This window comes from Macrosteles quadrilineatus, unplaced genomic scaffold, assembly GCF_028750875.1.
Source record: "Macrosteles quadrilineatus isolate MER2022 unplaced genomic scaffold, UCM_ALF_1.0 Scaffold_2__2_contigs__length_208266976, whole genome shotgun sequence".
NCBI classification, from domain to species: domain Eukaryota; kingdom Metazoa; phylum Arthropoda; class Insecta; order Hemiptera; family Cicadellidae; genus Macrosteles; species Macrosteles quadrilineatus.
In genome coordinates, this window is record NW_026542595.1 from 186733095 (window position 1) to 186753937 (window position 20843).

The 20843-nt window shown below is 32.3% G+C and overlaps 1 protein-coding gene across 1 annotated transcript in view; it reads right to left on the reverse strand.

Annotated features, from left to right (window-relative positions):
* LOC128986373 (netrin receptor UNC5C-like) overlaps positions 1-20566 on the reverse strand; it is a 78501-nt gene extending 57935 nt beyond the window's left edge. The window contains exons 1-2 of the mRNA XM_054406723.1: positions 20444-20566; positions 378-407 (exon numbers count right to left, since the gene is read on the reverse strand). The gene's annotated coding sequence lies outside the window, so the exon portion shown is untranslated. The remainder of the gene's footprint in view (positions 1-377; positions 408-20443) is intronic.
* Between the last annotated feature and the right edge of the window lie 277 nt (positions 20567-20843).

Genomic DNA, 20843 nt, shown 5'->3' on the forward strand with positions numbered 1-20843 from the left:
TATTTAACTAGTTCAAATAATATAGCTATAAGTGAATCTTATATGTTTCTGAAATTATTTAATTTGATTTAAAAATATTTACTAACGTATTTATCTGAAGTATACATTTATTTTTGTAAGAAAGGACTTAAAAGTACTTGTTCCTAAAATATAATACAAACAAGTGTTTAAGGCGTTTTCCGTTTAAATCTCCAACAAAGAAAGCCGGTTGGTGGTAAAAAGTTATTTTTACAGCGTTTGTTTTCTGGCGTCGCCCATTAGAAAGCTTGGAGCCTTCTTACATCGTTTGTTGTTTCACTTACAACCACTGAACCAACAGATTCAGAGTTTGTAAAAAATTACTCTGTTTACAAAATTGTAAAAGGGAAAGTCTTTACCTTCAATGTTAATCCTTGTTCTCTTCAAACCTGCAACAATACACAGTTTATTAATATTGACAAAACATAAAAGTAATCAATAAATCTATTGTACAGATTTATAAATAATATATGTTGAAAAATAAAAAAATAAAACCATAAATAAACTCCGTCTGAGTTTTAGTTCAGATATTTATTAAACCAGTAAATCTGATCAAAAATGTTTTATATTTTAAATAAGATTTATGCATTTAATTTATTCATACAATCCTAAATATAAAAAACCTAAAGACTATTATATGGCCAAACTCATATTATAATCAAACGATGTCATAATAAGCCTATACATGCTCAAACCGATCGATAAAATTATATCACTAGTCATCAAAAACTTACGAAAACCCACTCGACTTTATACGGGGATACGTATTGTTCAAAATCAAAGTCAACATAAAAACAAACTTAACTACTTATAGATTAGTTTCAAAACAACTTGCTAATGCATATTACAAAATATTTTTTATTGGATGTCGTTAATTAAGTAAACAAAAATTGAACATAAAAAACACTAAAAGCTGAATTTTATAACTAGCAACAAATCCCCGACAGCAAAAAAACTGAGTATACTTCTTGTTTTTATTTATTTGGTTTTAGAATTATTGTAAATTCAGGAACAATAGGGGACAAATAAAATAAATAAACCTCAAGTTTCAGTGTAATCTTGTGCGTTGGGTTGATTCGATCATCCTGACAATAAATGGGCAGATCCAATTTGTAACGCCGAGCGACACTCCTATCGATAACCAACGTTGCGATTCTCCTACTTGTCAGATTTCTGCAATAACTCATGTTTCCATGAGAACTAATGACTGTGAAATATTCCTTGGAAAAAGTTTACTGTCCCAAACCTTAGTTTTCAGGTGGAAAATAATAGTATGCTTCAATTTGATAATGGGGCTAAATTATGAGAAATTCAAGGGAACGACGATAGTGTTTAGTTATAGAGCCTTGTAGGAAATTATTATTTACAATTTGCAAACAAAAAACTCCAATTCGATGTTTAAGCTTGTTTTTCAATTAATGAAAATTATACATAGTTTAGTTTAGACAAATGCCTTCCTTTTATGTCAAATGCTGTGATGGAAATCGTCACAAAAGACTGACCATCAAGATTTAAATTTAAAACAATATAGTGTACGCTAAAGGATATTTAAATATTGTCACAACTAAATAATTGAATCTTTAAACATTTCACTAGAATAAACATCTACTTTCAAAAAATATTAATTCACAGTTAGCAAAACGGACTTTGAAGGTCATCCTTCATTTATTCCTTACGTATTCATTTCATCCACATGTAAGAAACTTGCCTCTTACGTTTTACCATTGTTATAAGTTAGCAATTTTACTATAACAATGCATTGAGAGAGACACAACTATAAACTGCTGCGAGATATTTCACAAGTAAACCATATAGTTTATAGCACATAGATTAAGTGGTATGAGAGCACCGCAACCGGGGCTAGTATCATATCTCACCTGGCCACACACTCACACAAACACACACACGTGATTAATAACGTCACAGGTAAGAGTGACGAATGTTGCACCTCGCCATACAAAATGGTTTTCGGGTAAAATTTATTAATATTCAACGTAACATATTCCGCCATTATTTCACCGCTTGAATGAGAACAAACGAGGTGTTTGTCATTCGCATCTGCCGTGGAAAACAAATAAACAGTCAACAATAGGTAGCAACTCATCGCGCGTTATTAATGTCTGTGTTTAAATAAGGTGATTTAACAGTTTCGGTAACAGGTACTATTGTAAACCTGTTTTATGTAACGGTGATAAAGCTGTTGGATGTTGATGTTTAAGGGGTTTCTACGTCGCATACTTTCCTTGTAGATATTCCTGAAAAGATTTGAGTTGTGACAATGGTCACAAGGCTTAATCTATGCCTGGAAACTAATAGGACAGCCATTAAAACACAAATATCAAACAGGGGTTTCCCTGTTCTTACACTAAGGCTTAAAGTGCAGCTTTCGATTATTTTTTTAGAATTTAGGAATAAAGTTAAAAATAATGCTACTCTGTAGAAGGTTAATATAATTTTGAAATATAGAATACCCTTGCTCATAAATAAAACCTAAACCAAACTTCTGTTCTTATTATGATTTTACGTAAAACCATACCTAATTTATAATTAAACTTCTAATGGGTAATATTTTAGTTTTAATTTTCTAAAGAAGCATTTTCATTTAATGATTTATGTTTTTGAATATATTTTTATTATAAAAATACGATATTGTTCTAAGTTTTAGGCAAAAATAATTACCCTAAGATTCAAACGTAATGTATTAACTTATATACCAAGTTTTTAATTAGGAACACTTACCGATATACATAACATACCCTCATATAATATACAGATACAGCAAACCATTCGGAGAATGATGTAAATTCAAACTCAATTTATAATTCTATGGTGCAGATTTACTTTACCGTGATTCAAGATAAGACAGCGCCCCATCAATGTGGAAGTCTCGTTTTATTAAGTATTCCGTCCTGAAAGAATTTTAATAAACCGATAACAAAATATTATCAACCCGAGCGCTTTAATATAGGTTGGTGGTCTATTGTAATAGGTCGCGATCCTGGGACATTTCAATATGGGATTATCACATCAGCACAATGGCACCTGGAAGATCTTAATATTATGGTAAGCGGATAGCGAACAACACAGCATCTCAGTATGGAAACTACGAACTTCTCGCCGGTTTGATAACTTAGCTTTGCCAATTTGGTTTATTCCTAACCAATATAATCTACATTCCTAATAATCCTCTTTCCAAATGTAGGGCATCTTTAAGTTGAGACTCGTGTTTTTATTGCATCGTTCTAAGAGATGAAGTTATAAAGTTGTTTCATTCAAATAAGGTGCTGACTTGAATTACAAAATTGTATATATAAAATACTGCAGGATTTAGCGTTTAAAAAGAGGAAAACGTCATGAAACTATAACGCCGACCTTAGAAATAATAGGCAGTGTAAGAAACTAGTTACTGTTTATATGCTTTTATTGTATCTCATTTTAAGCTGTTATTTTGAATTATTTTTATGTCAATCATAACCCACTCACCACTTTATTCTACTCATTACATTATTATTTCCTTTTTTGTTACGATTATCAATTATTCAGTGAAATAATTCTCACGTTTTCTTATGATTTGCAATTTAGTAAAATATTTTGTACCATTCTGCACAGATTTTAAAACTTCAAAAGGCTATATTTATAATTTATATTGATGAATATTTTATGAAAATAATTACTTTTCGGAGTTAAATGTTTGTTAAAGTTATTTCTAAAACTGAATGCAATTTTTTACATATTTTAATCCAATGAGCTAATGCTTTAAAAGGGTATGTACACTTTTATGTTATCCATCATTAAAACTAGCAACGTTACTTCAGGTTACGAAACAAAAGTACACAGCGCACTTAACTTTTATTTATCGCTTATCACAGACTATAATTAACTTGAAGACAAACACTCAATGTTTATTTCAATATTTCAACTTCAATGGCAGAGAAGGTGGCCAAGCTGGCAATCAGAAGGTAATTTAGCCGTTGAGTGGATTTATGTTGGCTTGTTACTGCGGAGGAAATTGTTTGCGACAAAGTGTGCAATAAGCAATACAGGTGATGCAAGAACCCTGCACAGAGGTACTGCACTTCCTTCAGATGATAAGGATATTTTGTTCCACAGCAAGAAAGATGATTTCAGAAGATTTATATGCAGATATATTTAGATCATACTGAGAGCTTGTTCAATAACTTACTAAACTGTTGTGCAATTGTATGTAAGTATTACATTATGATTCTATTATAATTGGTTTAAGGAGACAGGTTTATATTTGAAATACTGAACTTATTTTGTTTAGATTTAGATCCATTATTACAAAAAAATAAAAATTAAATTATTTTGATTGATATATGGAAAAATAATGGATTTCGCTACACAAAAGGCTTCTGCTCATTTTCATAGATTTCCTATTGGACACAGACCGTATCATTGATCATTTTAGGGGTCAGGCCTATATAATACAGTAGCGTCAAAGTATGTGGGTGTTTTAATCTTGCATTTTGCTTAAGATCATTTTGCCTCATGAAAAAGTTTCATTATGCTCAAAAATAAATTGATCCCTTAAAAACAGTAGTAGAAAAGAAATGCTGAAAGAGATTAGGTGTTTTTCCTAAGAGGAAATTTACTCAGTATAAAACAGCTGTCTTCACGTTGGACGTTGGTTATTATTGCTTTAGCCATCGTCGGAATCTACAAACTACCTGACGATTGCAGACTAGCGAGATTTATGGAATTTAACTAGGTAATTCACACAGCTACAATCCCTTGCTCTTTATTGGGCTGGTTATAAAAATAGTAAATTTTTCATGCATCTCTTCAAATGTGATGAATGATAATCTATTTTAAACTATAACTATATAAATTCTCATTACTCCTTTGGATTGAATCAAACACAATCGTTCCTTGAATGTGTTGTATTAGATATTCCAAAATGTTGTTTAAAACACATTTTTGTTTTAGTTTCCTTTTAAAACTAGAGGGAGGTTTAATAAACAGGGGAAGTAAAATAAACTAAAGGACCTCTCATACAAATTATAAAAATTTTGTACTTTATGGTAAAAACAAACACAAATAACCCATAGTTTCTGTGACATGACTAATCTTAACACGTTACATAAATGAATCTTTATTTATATCCCAATTTATAAAGTGTACGATATAACTACCCAGAGCTATTTAGGGAGAGGATGATAGTAATAGGATTATAATAGTACAATAGGCAGATGTGTTCAATAGTGAGATCTAATTACCTAATAGAATAGATGCCTTTGACTATTGTAATACTGCAACTCTCAGCACTACAGGAAACCTTAAAGTTCTCTAGTCTAGTTTCACTTTAACACAGCTTTACTTAAACTAGTAATCTCACTCCCGTATCCAAAATACACTACTTTTACATCAATACAAATTTCTTAACGTTGTTTTTTGCGATGAAACTATTACACTATAACCTGCCTAAATGCACAGATCATTGTATGTTGCTGCAATTCGCGAAACATATTTTTTTCCATAAAAGAGGTAGTAAGGGAGTAAACCCGGCCAGAAGATATATAGCTCCAAGTCTCATAAACCCTAATCTCCTCACAGCAATGATGGATACCCACTAGGCTTGCAGCGTAGTGACTGATGATCTAATATACCACATTCTCATACTTCATTCTACTGTAAGTTGTAACCAACATGTGTAAAACATATATAGTATTATTATATGGTATATGGTAACGTATATGTCTCTGTCGTTGTAATTATTAGATTTTCGAATTGTTGTTTAACTTATTATTTAATGAACGGCAGTAATTTTAAACGGTGTAATGTTCGTTGTGTGGAGGGCTTGTCTAGTGGTTGAGTTCGAGCCATCATATCGATGCTCGCGGGACTTTGGTCTCTAAGGTTCCGGGTTCAAATCCGCCAAATCATCAATGGTTTGTAAGTGATGATGCCGAAACTCTTAGTCTAGCCTGAAGTAATTTGGAAAACTATCCAGGGTTAGTAACTAGCGTCCAAGGAAAAAAAAATGCTGTGAAGTTTGTAATAAAAATATTTACACCCTTTTTAGTTTTGTTTTTAAATGCTGGTCTAATTTCAAATGATTTAGGGTTTTAAGTCTGAATTCCATATAATTATGAGTACATTTAAGAAATGTAGAAGAATATTCGGAATCCAAATTTTTAAGGTATTGAAATTGTAGCATTTCTGTGTGGCATTTTACAGTCAGTGGATTAGGTCAATAATAAAAGGAACGTCCTTTAACCTAAAAACATCTTTAACTTTGAGATCAATATTTAATGTTAGTTTTTGTCCGAGCATTAATGTAATTTTTTTGCAAGTAATCTTAAACTTGTTACATTTGTTATACTGTATATTATTTTCATATCGAGGTTCAATAAAACATAGGTTTATGGAAGTGTGTGGGTTTAGCTATTACAACTATTAAAAGTATTCCGAGACACCTGAGTAACCTTGACTCTACTGTGAGTCTATCATTAGTCCCAGATTAGCAAGGTTGATGCAATCAAGGCGTCACAGACGACGGTGTTAATCTGTCTACTAAAACTAGGTCACGCGACGTCACATCGTAAACTAATTATAGGCGAAATCATCAACAAGATTGGTTTTGGAAATTGACTATAGAAACATAGTTAAGTGTCAGATCTAGGTTTAAATTGTTAGATAGTTTATCGAAAGCGGAGTTATTATATTAGAGTCGGGTAAGGAGAAAGTAGTCACCATTTATGTTTGATTTTGGTGGGTTAATTTAGTATAATATAATCAGTTAATCTAGAGTTTTTATTTTCAATGAACACTGATTTCACTTTTCCGTGAATTTAAATAATGTCGGTGCGACAGGGACATATTCGATTCACATGGGTTTGTATTGCATTCCCAAAAAGTGTTTGTGTATCTCATATATAACTCGTTAAAAATCCCAAATGGGTAGACAAAAAAAATTAAACCAGTAATATTGTCACAGTACGTAACAAAGTGATTTAAAAAGTAAAGTAAAAGAAACAAATAAATTGTAACTATTTTTACACGTTCGAGTGGATGACACTTTTTTAATGAGAAATATTCCCAATTGCAAACATCCCGATGGAAAACAGAGATATCAGTGGCCATTTATGAGAAGATAATCTATGTTTCAACGTAGTAAAACAGCCACAGTAACTCGATACTGGAAGCTAAATACATCGAGTCTTACGTCAAATGTCGGGACATTGGAGGGTTGTAAAAGTCACTAGTAATAAGATCAATTAAGAAAAGGAGAGCTTCGAGACACAATAATTGGGTTTCTATGGCGGCTAACTTCTTTAAGGCGAAACTGTCCAACGTGAAGCGGTAAAGAACCATCTTAAACCTTCGTAAGGTGGTTACAATAAATTGCTCTTTGGAGGAAATTAGAACTTTATTTTTATATTAGCTGCAAATATGGCGTTAATATTGTAAAACAAAAATTCATATTTACTGGAATGTATTACACATTATTTCATTTCAACGATATAAGTTTATTTTACAGTTATATGTGTTTATAGATAAAAATAATCGTTAAGACCTAATAAAAAATGTAGTCATATTGATACAATGAAATGATATATTTTTATTTTCATAAAATTAATTAACCTGTTTGATTATAAACTTGTATTTATTGAAAAATGCGTCATATTTAGGCTTAGCTATTGAATTAGAAATTTGAATTAGGAAACGATTCAACTGAGATCAGAAATCATAAATGCATTAACTACATCATTGCAGTTCGACGTGGCTGCAATTTGCAATCGTCATTTTAATTTGAGGAATTCGCATCCTACAACTTGATTACATAGTCTGCAATGTGAAGATTGCCGTGTTAAGAGGGGTACTGTATTTGGAATTGGTGGTTCCATTTAGCTGCTAACATTATTAATTTGTTCAAAATACACCCAAAGTAATCAAATAAACCTTAAAAAAGTGTATGTATTTTATTTGAATGTTATGTAATTTTTATTGAAAATTTTACAAATTTATGTAGTATCATATCTTTACAGTTTGAGACTATGTGTGAGTATATCGATGTGAGTGTTTTGAAGGTCTTTAATAGAGTACGAGTCAAAGTATAGCCTAAAGATGGCTCCAATTTGGTGACGAAACAGTTGCCAAATCAAGTAGGAGATTAGCATGGTTCGATTATTTGGAATATTTATGGTAATCATGGAAATAAAATAACATATTTAAATTAATTTTGTTGTGAAACTTAAGTTGTAAGAGGTAGCTTAGTAGTTGTTATACTTAAGTTCTTGGAGAAAGCAATTCCAATGAATATGCAGTGATATTGATATTGAATCCTTATAGAGAACTCACAGTTATGTATATAAAGTCGACCATCCAATTCCAAAGCTACATTGGGCCTCCAGTGTAAGGCGATCCGCTTACCATAATATTAAGATCTACCATCAGGTGCCTATTGTGCCGATACGATAATCCCGCAGTGAGATTGCTGAATATAATAGACCGCCGACCAATATTGCGGCTTAGCTGTGTGATATGTTGGTTTTCGGTTCTAATAAAGACAAAGTTACATAAATTTAATTTTTGCTACTATGATGAAACGTGGATGATATATTTTCTGTGAAATTTTTTTAAGCAAGGAGGTTAGTTAGAAAGGGAGTTTTGTGTGTTTCTTCAGTTTTTGATGGCACATCGGACCAACCAAGTTTTGTTGCAGTTGTAAAAACTTCCATACAAAACCACTAAAAAAACTCATAACAAATAACTATAGGGCTATGTTTACTAATGCAACAATAAGTATTAGCATTGACTATTGGATAAAGAATGTATTAGGCAGTTAAAAAAACAGTAATGTCGTTATATTTAAGCTTAAACCTATCTCTGAAAATTTACAATTGAAATTCAAAATCTGTACATTTCAATATATTAGAAAGCAATTATTAAACCAAAAGATTTCCTTTAAGTTTACATGGCATGGCAATTAAAATCATTTTAATTTGTTGCAGAGTTGTAATTTAAGTTCTGCAAAGAACAAATATGTTATAGTTTTCACAACAAACATAAATTCCCAGCAAACATTTTTAGGAACAAATTTATTTCACCTCTCTTGATAATTTAAAATAACTATAAAATGCTAGTACAAGTAGTAGATATTAAAAAAAATTATTTCTTAATCATAAATTTCCCACACACGTGGACTACTTGGCCAAGACATTAGAGCGACTTGGGACACAAGAAACCCTTCTATCCGTCACGAGAGATGGGATCAATTAAGAAAAAGGGAGCTTCAGGAACCAGGTAATTGGGTTTCCATGTCGGGTAACTTCTTTATGGGGCAAACAATTATAAGACGTGCTGGGAATCTGATTCCACCCTCCATTTCTTCCACTTCGTTACGGGGTGGGCTTATACTTACATCATTAGTTTGGTATTGGTAAAACTTGAGGAAATGTGGAAATTCGTGTGGATTACTAGAACTAATGAAAATAATTATTATTGGACGATAAATGATTTTGTAGGTTCCGAAATTAACTTATGTAAAAGGTAATGCATTTCCAACTGCATTAGGAGCAGTATTTTGCATAAGTTTAATGTACTCCAAATTGACAGTCCTGCTTGATTAAAACTTTTTTTGGAATTTTAGGTTTTAAAAGTGTTAAGTGTTTCAAACCACTACAGGTTGCATCAATATCATTAACAGCGGAATTTAAGTGTATTAACTTTGTATAACAATATTTATCGTGCTATAAGTTCAAAAGAATAAATATTTGATACTCCGTGAAAACTTTCGATTATGACCCATAACCTATTTTAACAACTAAAAGTCCGTATTACGATTCAAAATATTAACAAAGTAGTAAACAGATGTACGAGGCAACAAAAGTAGAGAATATGAGAGAATTACTTACTTATATCTTCCAAGCAACAAATCTGTCAGCTGACTTCCAGCTTGGGAAGGATGAATACAGAGCTCATTTTATAAACTTATTCTATATTCTATATATATCTATATAAAAAAATTTTCGTGGATAATTTGTCAAAAACTAGTTCAAGCATATTTTGTAGGCCTACTTCACAAATGTTTCAATGTTGATTTCTTTCATGTTACTTTTCCGATGTAACACCATTTTGACAATTGTTCGGACTTTCCAAAAAAATTGTTTCTCAACCAACGCTATTCCTCCACGTTAAATCTGCATACAATACAAATATAGATTTAGTAATCTCCTTTAATAGTATTTGTTTAGTACTTTTAATTCGGTAATAACATAGAGAAGAGTTCAGTTTAGAATTGATTCTTTTGAAGCAATGAACCACTTCACACTATGATTGTTTATTGATGAAGTCACCTGTACAACTACAATGATTTTGATGCTGTATACTCAGCTGTTTTTGACAGATGCATGGTTGACAACACAGCTGTGCTGGAAAGATTCTATCTGGCAACAAACAATTCACTTGTGAGTGCTGCATTATGTAATGAAAATGATTGAAAGTCATTATTGAACAGAATTATGAATTTTGAATAAAATATGTTGATTTGTTTTTACATTTAGTTTTAAACATATATCTTTTATTGGATTAAGTTAGAGTTTCATTTTACAAGTAACATTGGCTTTTATACTAATACAACTATCGACTAAATTATTTATTTTAGAAACAATTAGCTCTTTTTTAAAACGATGAGAATTTTTTTTAGTTTCGATATAAGTGGTCTAAGTGCGTGATGGTTTATCCTATTCGCCCAATCTTTTAATAAATACTCTAAGGCTGTGTTCAAATTTTTATTAAAGGTAAAAAGCTAATTTGTTTCCCTTTAGAAACTCCTATTTATACTTTAGGTTTAGGTTTGACTCCAAAAGAGAATACTACACAGAGTCGGCGTTCTTACTGAGGATTCTCATCGTGCGAACATACATAATTTAAAGGCGAAGATGGCAAGACAGACTCAGAGAAAAGTTAGAGGCAGTATATGACTCCCGAGTGCCCCGATATGTAATGAGTCATGAAAAGTAAATATACCGAGAAAAGAGAACGGCTTGCCGAAATTCCACACCCGATTCCTTGTTCTAAAAATATGCAGCCATTTTCACGTGTATGTAGGTTGTCGTGGAAAGCCATCAATTAATATAATTGATATAAAAATTCTTAAATTGCCTACAAACAAACATACAAATAAAGGGTTTTTACTTTTTCATTGAAATTTAGTTAGATTTTGTTTAGTATTGTTAGGCTAGTAATAATAAGCTGCAATTTTTATAATCTATATTATTAATACTCTACGTGAAACTTTGCGAACAATAAGACTTTTTGTTTTAAGATTTAACCCCAATTATATACCAAAATATTCGTCTAGGTGTATAGATTTGCAAACTGACCTTTCATTTATAATACTTCGCAATTTCTCGAATTCGAGCAACAGGTACATTAGTAATAACTCACCAATAATTATCTACCCTAGGCATGTGTTTTAATGAATAACCACTTTTATAAGTCAATTATATTGCACTAACTTGCCAAATAGTTATCAAAAGATAATCGATATTATTTATTTTGTAACATTCAAGTTTTCTGTAGTACGTTTTTCATTATAATTTGTGCGAATTCCCACTTTGTGTCCTTTATAGAAGTCTTGGCAGAGCTCTAATATCGCAGGATTACTGATCCGGATTCCTATAATCCGTGTTCGATTAGTTTGACTTGGGTAATTCTGAAATATTGGTCATAAATCTTTGAGAAAATCTTAGGTTGTTTAACTACTTTAGTTTCATAACTACTATGATTTTAACTAATTCGATTGAGTTTTTCTCAACTAACATTGATACTGATTTGTATAATATGTTGTGCTAATGGCAGAAGTTTCTAAATTCGTGGTGATACTAGCCTCGCACTTTAAAATCTTGGTTGAGGTAGACAGAAACTTTAACAATAATAAAAAATTTTACATCAACAAACAATAATTAACATTGACATGTCGTCATTTCCTTAGTGAGTTTATCACCTAATCACTATATTTACAAAACATTAAAGCCACAACGACGTTGTTCAGCGACATGTTCGCTCCGAGGCAAATGCTGCACGCCGTTTTCGTCCTTATTGCATGCAATATGCATGGCAAATGAAGCTGTAATTGAATACCACAATCGAGGAAGTTGCAGTGGGGATCGCCAGTTGCCATATACGCCATCTATCTGCGCCAAGGTGGCATTATGGTTACCCTGACACACAGATGGCGCTACTGTGCGAGTGAGGCAACATAAAGCGAGGGAAAGGTACCAATTTGGCGCGGTTCCGCGTTTCCAGCTCTACACTTACCAGTGGCCTTGGGGGTGGAAAAGTCTAAGAGATCATTGCAGCCGTAGGGGTGTATTGCACAGTTACACTTTCTCGTCTTTAGTTATAAGTCAAATTTGTACAATAGTACACTAATTACGGACTATAAATTATTGAAATGAGACACTAAAATCACCTAAAATATTTTGATCTTATTGAAAGTCCAAGTTACTTGTAAGACTATTCAATAAAGCAGTACCAAGATATTTAATCCCAAAGTTAACAAGATCTCAAAGCATTATCCACGTTTCCTTTCAAAACAGAACTAATCTAATAACATCTGGGATTTACGTTGAATTATAAAATAAACTTCCCTTCCAATAATGAACTTTATTACAAGTATTGCAGACAGCAAGACAGGCTAACTCAGAGCCTGGTAAGACGTAACAAGGGACTGAGAATCCCGAGTTTGTTTTATTTGTCAAGTTGTCTAGTTATGGAAGCAAGTTTTGATGTACGATCCTGAAAAGAAGCAGAACTTTCCGCTTGAAATATACGCGAACGCCTTATCTTTCCACTTCGCCGTTTGTTGTGATTAGTTAGTCGGCTTGGCTGGATATCGCGAAGGTTAGCTTGAAATGCACGCGAATGCGAAAGTAACGATGCTATTCGTTCTGTTAAGGTACGTTCGTTAGAATGTGTTTTATTCTGCTGCTAAAGTTCACATTGAGCCATCGTTTCTGTTTATACGCATATTTGATAGACACATTTACCTTATGTGACAGATATCATTAATTTACACAAACGCATTCCGTCGAGGATGCAATATTCAACTTGGTTGACTCAAACAGACTAGAAAATAGATTATTTGAATTGAATGTCTAGTTCTATGCACAGTTAAATATTCAATAGTCATGTATTTACTGTAGTTCAAATAATTTATGATGGCTTTAACAAAATATTACGCTAATTACAGTGACAACAATCTATAATTTTCTACTCCTTACCTGTTTATAAATTCTAACATAGAAAGTCACAAATTTACAAGTTAGGAACACTTATCAGTCCACTTTTCAAACCTACTAGGGACAAGATCCACATTAATATGCCTAATCACCTTAACAAGTTGTAACCACAAATCCCACCAACTACATGTGTTTCCCATCCTTAACATTAATTGCCATTAATGTCTTCTTCACGACTCACACGTCAGAACGGGAAGTCATTTCCAGTCCAACTACCGATTTCTCGATCGATTTGGAGTCCAGAACGGTGATAATTGGTCGTATAACTGACCGTAAACGACTCCGGACACCGACAGATTGTATCTGGACTGGAGTCTGTCTGTCTGTCTGTCTGTCTGTCCACTCACAGCTGACCGTGTTTGTTCAACCACATAATTTCAGTTGAAGTTCTGAGAGTGGAGGTAGCGGCGTCCGAACCTGTTATACAGTTAGAAAGTACACAGGAATATGTGTACAGATTGTTTTTAATTTCGGTCATATTTTTAAAACATTTAGATATTAATCAGCTAAATAAGAACTCTAAATCAAATTTACTGTTTAAAAAGAGTTGTTCCTCGATTGAGTTAAAAATACTAGTCCGATCATAAACTAAAATATTCAAGCGGTCAATGAATAAAGTTGGTACGGTTGTTGATAAGTTCGTTTTCGCATTTCTAATCGAAAACACTTTTTAACTTTTCCCCAAAAAATACACTTTAGAGGAAACTCACGTCAATAAATTAAAACAATAAAGTATAAGTAGACTATCAGTTAATTTATAGCATAGTTTTAAATTATATGACGAATATACCACTACTTTTAACTACTAAACATGTTAAAGCTCATAAAGGCTAAGTTTAAGCTCGCTTTACGTAGTATAAAGATTTTAAAGTTTCTGAATCATCCCTAAAGTCTTATTTGTCACCAAACAGTATATATTTGTCGTATATAAGTAATTCTGCATCTCTGAATACCAGAGCTACGCAGTTCCCAGGTCCAATGTCGCTCACGACATCTTACAGTTGTTTACTCAACAAGTTGATAACATGTTGGGTCATCTAGCCCTGCCACAACGTTGGCCTTGCCGGTATCTTGCTGATAATTGTCTGAAAGGAGCTATTGTTCTATCCGTCCAAGGTCCGGAATTAACGAAATTGCTCGTGATTGTAGGTTTTGCATCACTCTTTCAGTAAAAATGTGTATGCAAAATCAATCCAAGTACGGTGGTATGGGTAACGGTTTACTGATAAACTAAGCTTGTCGCGGTTTGATAAAGAAATAGATATTTTTATGTTACATAAATTATTATTTTTGCCCCATCAGTGCATGTTTAGGTTAAAATCACAGTCATGGAGAAGGAGCAAATCTTCATTGTACTCTTAAATACATAAGAGGGAACATTGAAAATTGGATTGGTTATTTTACAAAACTTGAGAAAAAATATAAGTTTTTCGATAAACCCTCTCCTAAGGGCACAAACCTCAATTAAAGAGCTGTAATTTATCACATTATTACAGATGCATCAGCTGTTATAATATTATATTTAACTTATAAAATATTTACATAATATAAAAAAAAAAAAAACTCGGTGTACAGTATATAGATGTATATGGTTAAAATAATTGCCCGACTCTATGTAAATGCTCTGAAGCGCCGTATAACACACAAGATATAAATTATAGTATATGTGTAAAGCAAACACGATAAAAATCAAAACACATCGCGGTACAGTCATGTGAGGTGACAACAATGTCAGGTACAGTGGATAGCCGCTGTCAGTGTCACTTGTCAGGCTGACATGCTCTCGAACAATCACTCTTTTATTAATACATTTTCCTATAATTTTACATCTTGCATTTAGGCCACCTTAATTAGTTTGCTTATTAGTTATGAGCTATTACTGTAGTGGTAAGACGGTAAGACGTAGGTCTGGGACACCGATCATTGTTTTGTTTAAGGGTTCTTGAAAGTAAAAACAGGGCTAGTTCTAATTTGTGTATTTCTTTGTTTTTAATGAATGGTCTTAAAGATGTTTGTAAGCACCGTTGTACCTTGAGTAAAAAGTCTGCGATTTCGATAATATTTCGAAAAAAATTGTTAAAATAAGTTCACGAACCAGTACGGTTTCTGGGCATTTTCGTGTAAACAAATTTTAATTCACCCCACCATTCAGGGTCAAACTACACATAACTTTTGGCATTAAAATCTTCATTGAACACTATCTGGGTACCAAATTAGTTAAAATGTATAACACAGGACAAATAATATTAAAAGCATATAATATAATAATGTATATACAACAAACTATGTTATACCCATGGAAAATAATCTGTTGATTGTTGTTTGCGCAAAAATCTTATTAAAATTCTGCATAATCTGAGTAATAATTAATTAAATATGCTTTCAACAATAAACTAAAACCAAGGTTTGTCATATTCATCGTAGCAGTTAAATCCAGCAAACACTCGTTGAGTAATTCATAGTTAATACAGGACCAAGGTCTAATTAGGAATTCCCTACTACTATAAGAATTGTTTGATAATGGTTTTGTAACACATACAGTCTATATGTGTCTGTCGGTTTGTGTCAGAAAATTTGTATGAATTATGATTTATTTGTCTTTAAAAAAATACTTACGTGTACATTTCTGCTGTGAGGATAGATGCGGATTTAAAATGAGGTTTTCAAGTATTATTACAATAGCTATTACTAAGAGGAAAATTGTTATTGAAATCATAGCAAGTTAATTAAAAAAGTTTTATTAATGCAAAGACAAGTTTGATATCGTAATTGGTTATACAGTTATACATGTTGCCACAGAGAACGTTCTTTTCGATATAGTGCAAAATAAATCAAATATATAATAAATTTAATTAAAAATCATAATAAACTTATTCTCAGAAGTCCTTTATAACCAATTTTATTATTTACTATACCAATTGCAAGTATGATTGTGTCATTAGTAAGCAGTAAATATTATGGCTTTTTTGGGTGATATAAAGCTCTTTAACGACCTATTATTGCCTGTTTTTATATCCATGGATAATTGAGTTCATAATGAAACATTCTACTGCTACATTCTTCTTTAATTACAAGAATATAAAAAATAAAAAAGGTTATCGTAAAACGCAGCTAATAGCACTCGTGTACAGCTACTTACAATGTAAATTAAGTTGATAATTACCAAAAGATAAAGTGTATCCTAGAACAATACAACTACAGTACCACTATCGCTATCGCTGCACGAACTACTGTGAACTACAACTTGACATATACAACCAACCCCATTACCTGTAAACCAGAGAAAAAAGTCCATTTAGATAAGGGTAAATAATGAATAATAGAATCCCATACCGTTATCGCAATGGCTAAATAACATCGCAAACACCGTAATTTGCCGCCCACATCCAGCACGGAATATCCATTAGATATAAGAGCGTTCACTCTGTTTAGAAACAAAGGCAAACGAACTGCCAAGTTTGGTGGAGGATGGTTCGTTAGCAATTTATTCATTAGAGTATATTGCGTTTTGGCGATCCACAGGTCAGCTGGGGAGCGCACTTATAAAGCATCTCGTGCCCGTATACCCTTTAATTTTAGCCCCGCCGTTTGCGGCCCTTTATGGTAATAGGGAAGCGTATTTTTGCATTTCTGTCATGAGGCAGTGCCCATTTAATTTGAACAGGAGGATTACGTTAAAGACTGTGATACTTTATTGGCTTTTAGCACACAGTGTTATGGCCAACAATGTGAAATGTTACGAGAGTATTATAATTTCAACACTCAAAAAAAATGTAACACTAACATGTAATTGGACTATTACGACCTTAGGGTTTATTCCAATTGGTATAGTTATAGTGTTTGATTAAGAGTAGGGGGTTTTCCTTGGTGGCTACCATAAAGTTAATATTGTGAAGGATTTTTAAAGATTTGTTACCATCAAAAGATAACTTCTAAACATTTAAAGATATCATTGGAAATTCCAACGACAAGCGTATATTGAGCAGAATCTTTAATGACAATACAGATCATATAATGCAACGTTTTGGTGTTTGGTACGTATATGAATCCACAAGCATAATTGTTAATTCAACGTAGCACACTTCATATGCAGCATTGACACATGATTCATAACTAATTTAGACAGAAGTCATTGGGCACACTGTTTAACGGTCAATAGAAACACTTTGATAACTAACAGAACAATAGGTATTAAACGTGCACCTTTGTTTCAGAAGTAAGCTGCACTTGTAAAAGCCTGGATTTAACCTTATATAGTGCGGTCTGATTAAACTGCTTAGGCAGAAACGAATTCACCCTTTCAATGTGTCTCTAAAAGCAAATAGCAAAAATTACGAATTTGCCAAACAAAAATAACACGAGCGAATCAAAACAAACACAAATTATTTGTGTTGAAACAATAAACATCCGGAAATGAATGTAATCCCTGAGTCAGGCATGTGTGAAAGTTCTCACGAAGTAATATGATTTAGGTTTACAGATGTCACAGGCACAACAAATCGACCCGATAAGTATTTTGGGGGGTGAAAAGGGGGGCAGCAATCCACTTTGCTCTCCGTGTTTACCCCCCCCCCCCCCCACTCTATACCTGACGCAAATTCAGGTAAACAGAGTTCGCACACATCATTTGCGCGCCATTATCTACCAGTTTTCGATCCAGACACGGTAAATATACTGTAGTTTTAAATGTAAATTGTGAGTGAGTCTATTGTAATTTGAAGTTATGTGTTTAAAAGTATTGTTTCAGAAATTTGTAATTGTCACCGTAAAATACTTGGATAGGTTAATCGTTGCCTATATACTACGTTTTTGACTTATAATAGTCTTACAGAGGTGCACAACCCTTCTGTGTTTCAGCAAGTTGTGTAGTTAAAAAAGAGCGTTGTAGGATGGACTTCCAATTCAGTGTCCTGCTATCTTAAGTTCTTATACCTTTTACATAAGTTTATATTATATACTTTGACCTCCATTTAACTAAAAAGCTAATTTCTATTAGGAAATTATAATCATTTCCTCTAAACCTCTGCTAAAATACTTATTATTTAAGGTACACATTTTTAATTCGATGTTGCTACAGGTAAACTTAAATATAGCAATTTAACCACATTTTGGTGACAAGGAATTTTGGATAATGATTACTAACTGTGATAAGAAATGTTCACTGCAACAGTAAATAGATTTGTATAACAATCGTATTTTTTTTAAAGAGCTATGACCAGGGTTGACTTACTTTTATGCAATGCCTTTTCAACTGCGAATATAAGTGGACAAGAAGTTTTTAATATGGCTAGACGTTAAAATATCAACTTAAATTTCAATAAACTTACTGGAGGAGGAGGTATTGTTCAGTTAAGATCAATTTCCTCAAACATACATACATATATCGATAAAAATAAACGTGGTTAACCCTATCTTTTCTTAATAAGGAGAGTTGCTATTTAATTTTCTTAATGTTAGGGAGATTTTATATTTAGTTCAACAAAATAGAACTGGAGGAAAACAGAGAATAAAATAATAATTAACTGTTTTGAAATATGAGATGAATTTAGTTTTATATTTATCTTATATTTATTTGCGGTATGGCTGTACAACATAATTTTTGTTAATATTCCAACTGGCTGCTATGCGGCTATTTACGTAGTTCATCAATTATGTCTCTGAAACTTTCTATCCCGTATGTAAATTGTTTTAACTCCTAAAGTTTTGTTTTATGTTTTATATGAGGGGACGTCTACAGCACATATAATAACTGAATTTTGACATTTTAAGAGCCATAAATATATTTATTGAATTCCTGATTATTACTAAACATAATAATATAATATTTCGTACATTTTAAATATTTGTAAACAATAATGGATCTTGTGGGACGTATTCTAAATACTTAAACAACCAATAATACGTGCAGTTATTATATTGTTCTCATGAGATTCTTTCCTTGATACAGTACTCATTTACGTACTTTATTAACAGCACCTTTTTACAATTTCATACGTTTATGTAATGTTAAGTAGATATTGTATTTGAAAATGAAAATTTAATTTTCAAATACAATATATCTAATAATAAACAACTATTGCATGTCAAAACTATACAAACGATAATTGTTATAGATTTCAATACAGTACCGTGTTTTAAAGTTCATGATTAAGTGATAACTGTTTAAGTTTGTGTTAAGTAGATTCCTAAAGTTAGTATTAAATGATACTTTACAAGAATAGTATATTTTATAATATTTTATCAAATTGCAAATGTTCACTGATATACACTACACAACGTCTTTACTGAGTGGGTTACGAAATTGTTATGAATGTTGTTATGACAGGTATTAGCCTTACATGTCATTTATTGGGGACGTTTCAAGAAGCTCCTTAATAAAGTGTGTTTAGTATTGTTTTTCCTTAAACGGTGTTGACATTAAAACAATTTATATTGCAATTTATTGTATTTGCAATAGTATTACCTTTATTAAGGGTGCTCCATTTTTGATACACAACTTACAATATTAGATCAATCCCGATGTATCTTTCATACCGGCAGAGTTTATACATCTTTTAGGTAAAAACGTTGGTAGTTAAATTAATTGGAATTTAATATTAGCGATCACATTTACCAAAAAATAATCACATTCACTGAACTATGTTTGTTCGGGAATAATACGACAACATAATTGCATTGTTAATATTTGTTAAATATTTATTTATTTTGTTTGCTCACATATTATTTTAATTTGTCGTTAATGCTTGTTTTATTTTCAATAGTCAATTGGTTTTTATATCTAAGTGATTGTCAGCCTCTTTAGTTGTTTCCCATTTTGTTGGTGATTTGCAGTACATGTTGTAAAATGGTGTATGCCGTTACAAAATAAATCAAATAAAACACCTTTTTATTCAAATCCAAATTTGTTATTGATTTTCTTCAAGCACTTCATAATGGATAACCAAAATATGAAGAGCTTGAAGAAAATCCAGAACGAATTTGGATTCGGATAAAAAAGTGTTTTATTTTATTTATTCTCCAACGTAATACATTAAACCGAATATCACTAAACTATATTTTTAATATTTCTCAATAATTTCACATTAGAAGTAGTTCCATTGAATAACTAATTTAAAATCTTAAAACAAATTTATCTACATATATAAACTTCGACTCACCAAAGTCCCGGTACACAGTCGAAGAGAACACAACACAATAACCGAATATCCGCGCGACTCGCACTACGAACACGTGTATAAGCAGATCGATCTGCCTGGTCCAACCTCCCTGTTAGACGTCTCTAACACGACTGAAGCTGAGGACCTACTGACACCAAGCACTAGCGCTCCGGGCACGATGCGCGCGCATCCTCATCACCCACAGTAATAGATTAGCTTCATGTTTTCAATTGGTCCAGCTTCAAGACGTGCATCACTTGGTTTTTGCGAAAACCTCTTATCTTACCGACTAAGTGCTCGTGGGGTAGGACTTGTATCTGAAGGTCCCGAAATCATTTGGGAAATGTCATGTTTGGAATTTGTTTTTGTGAAGTGTATGGGATTGTGGTTGTTTTGGAAG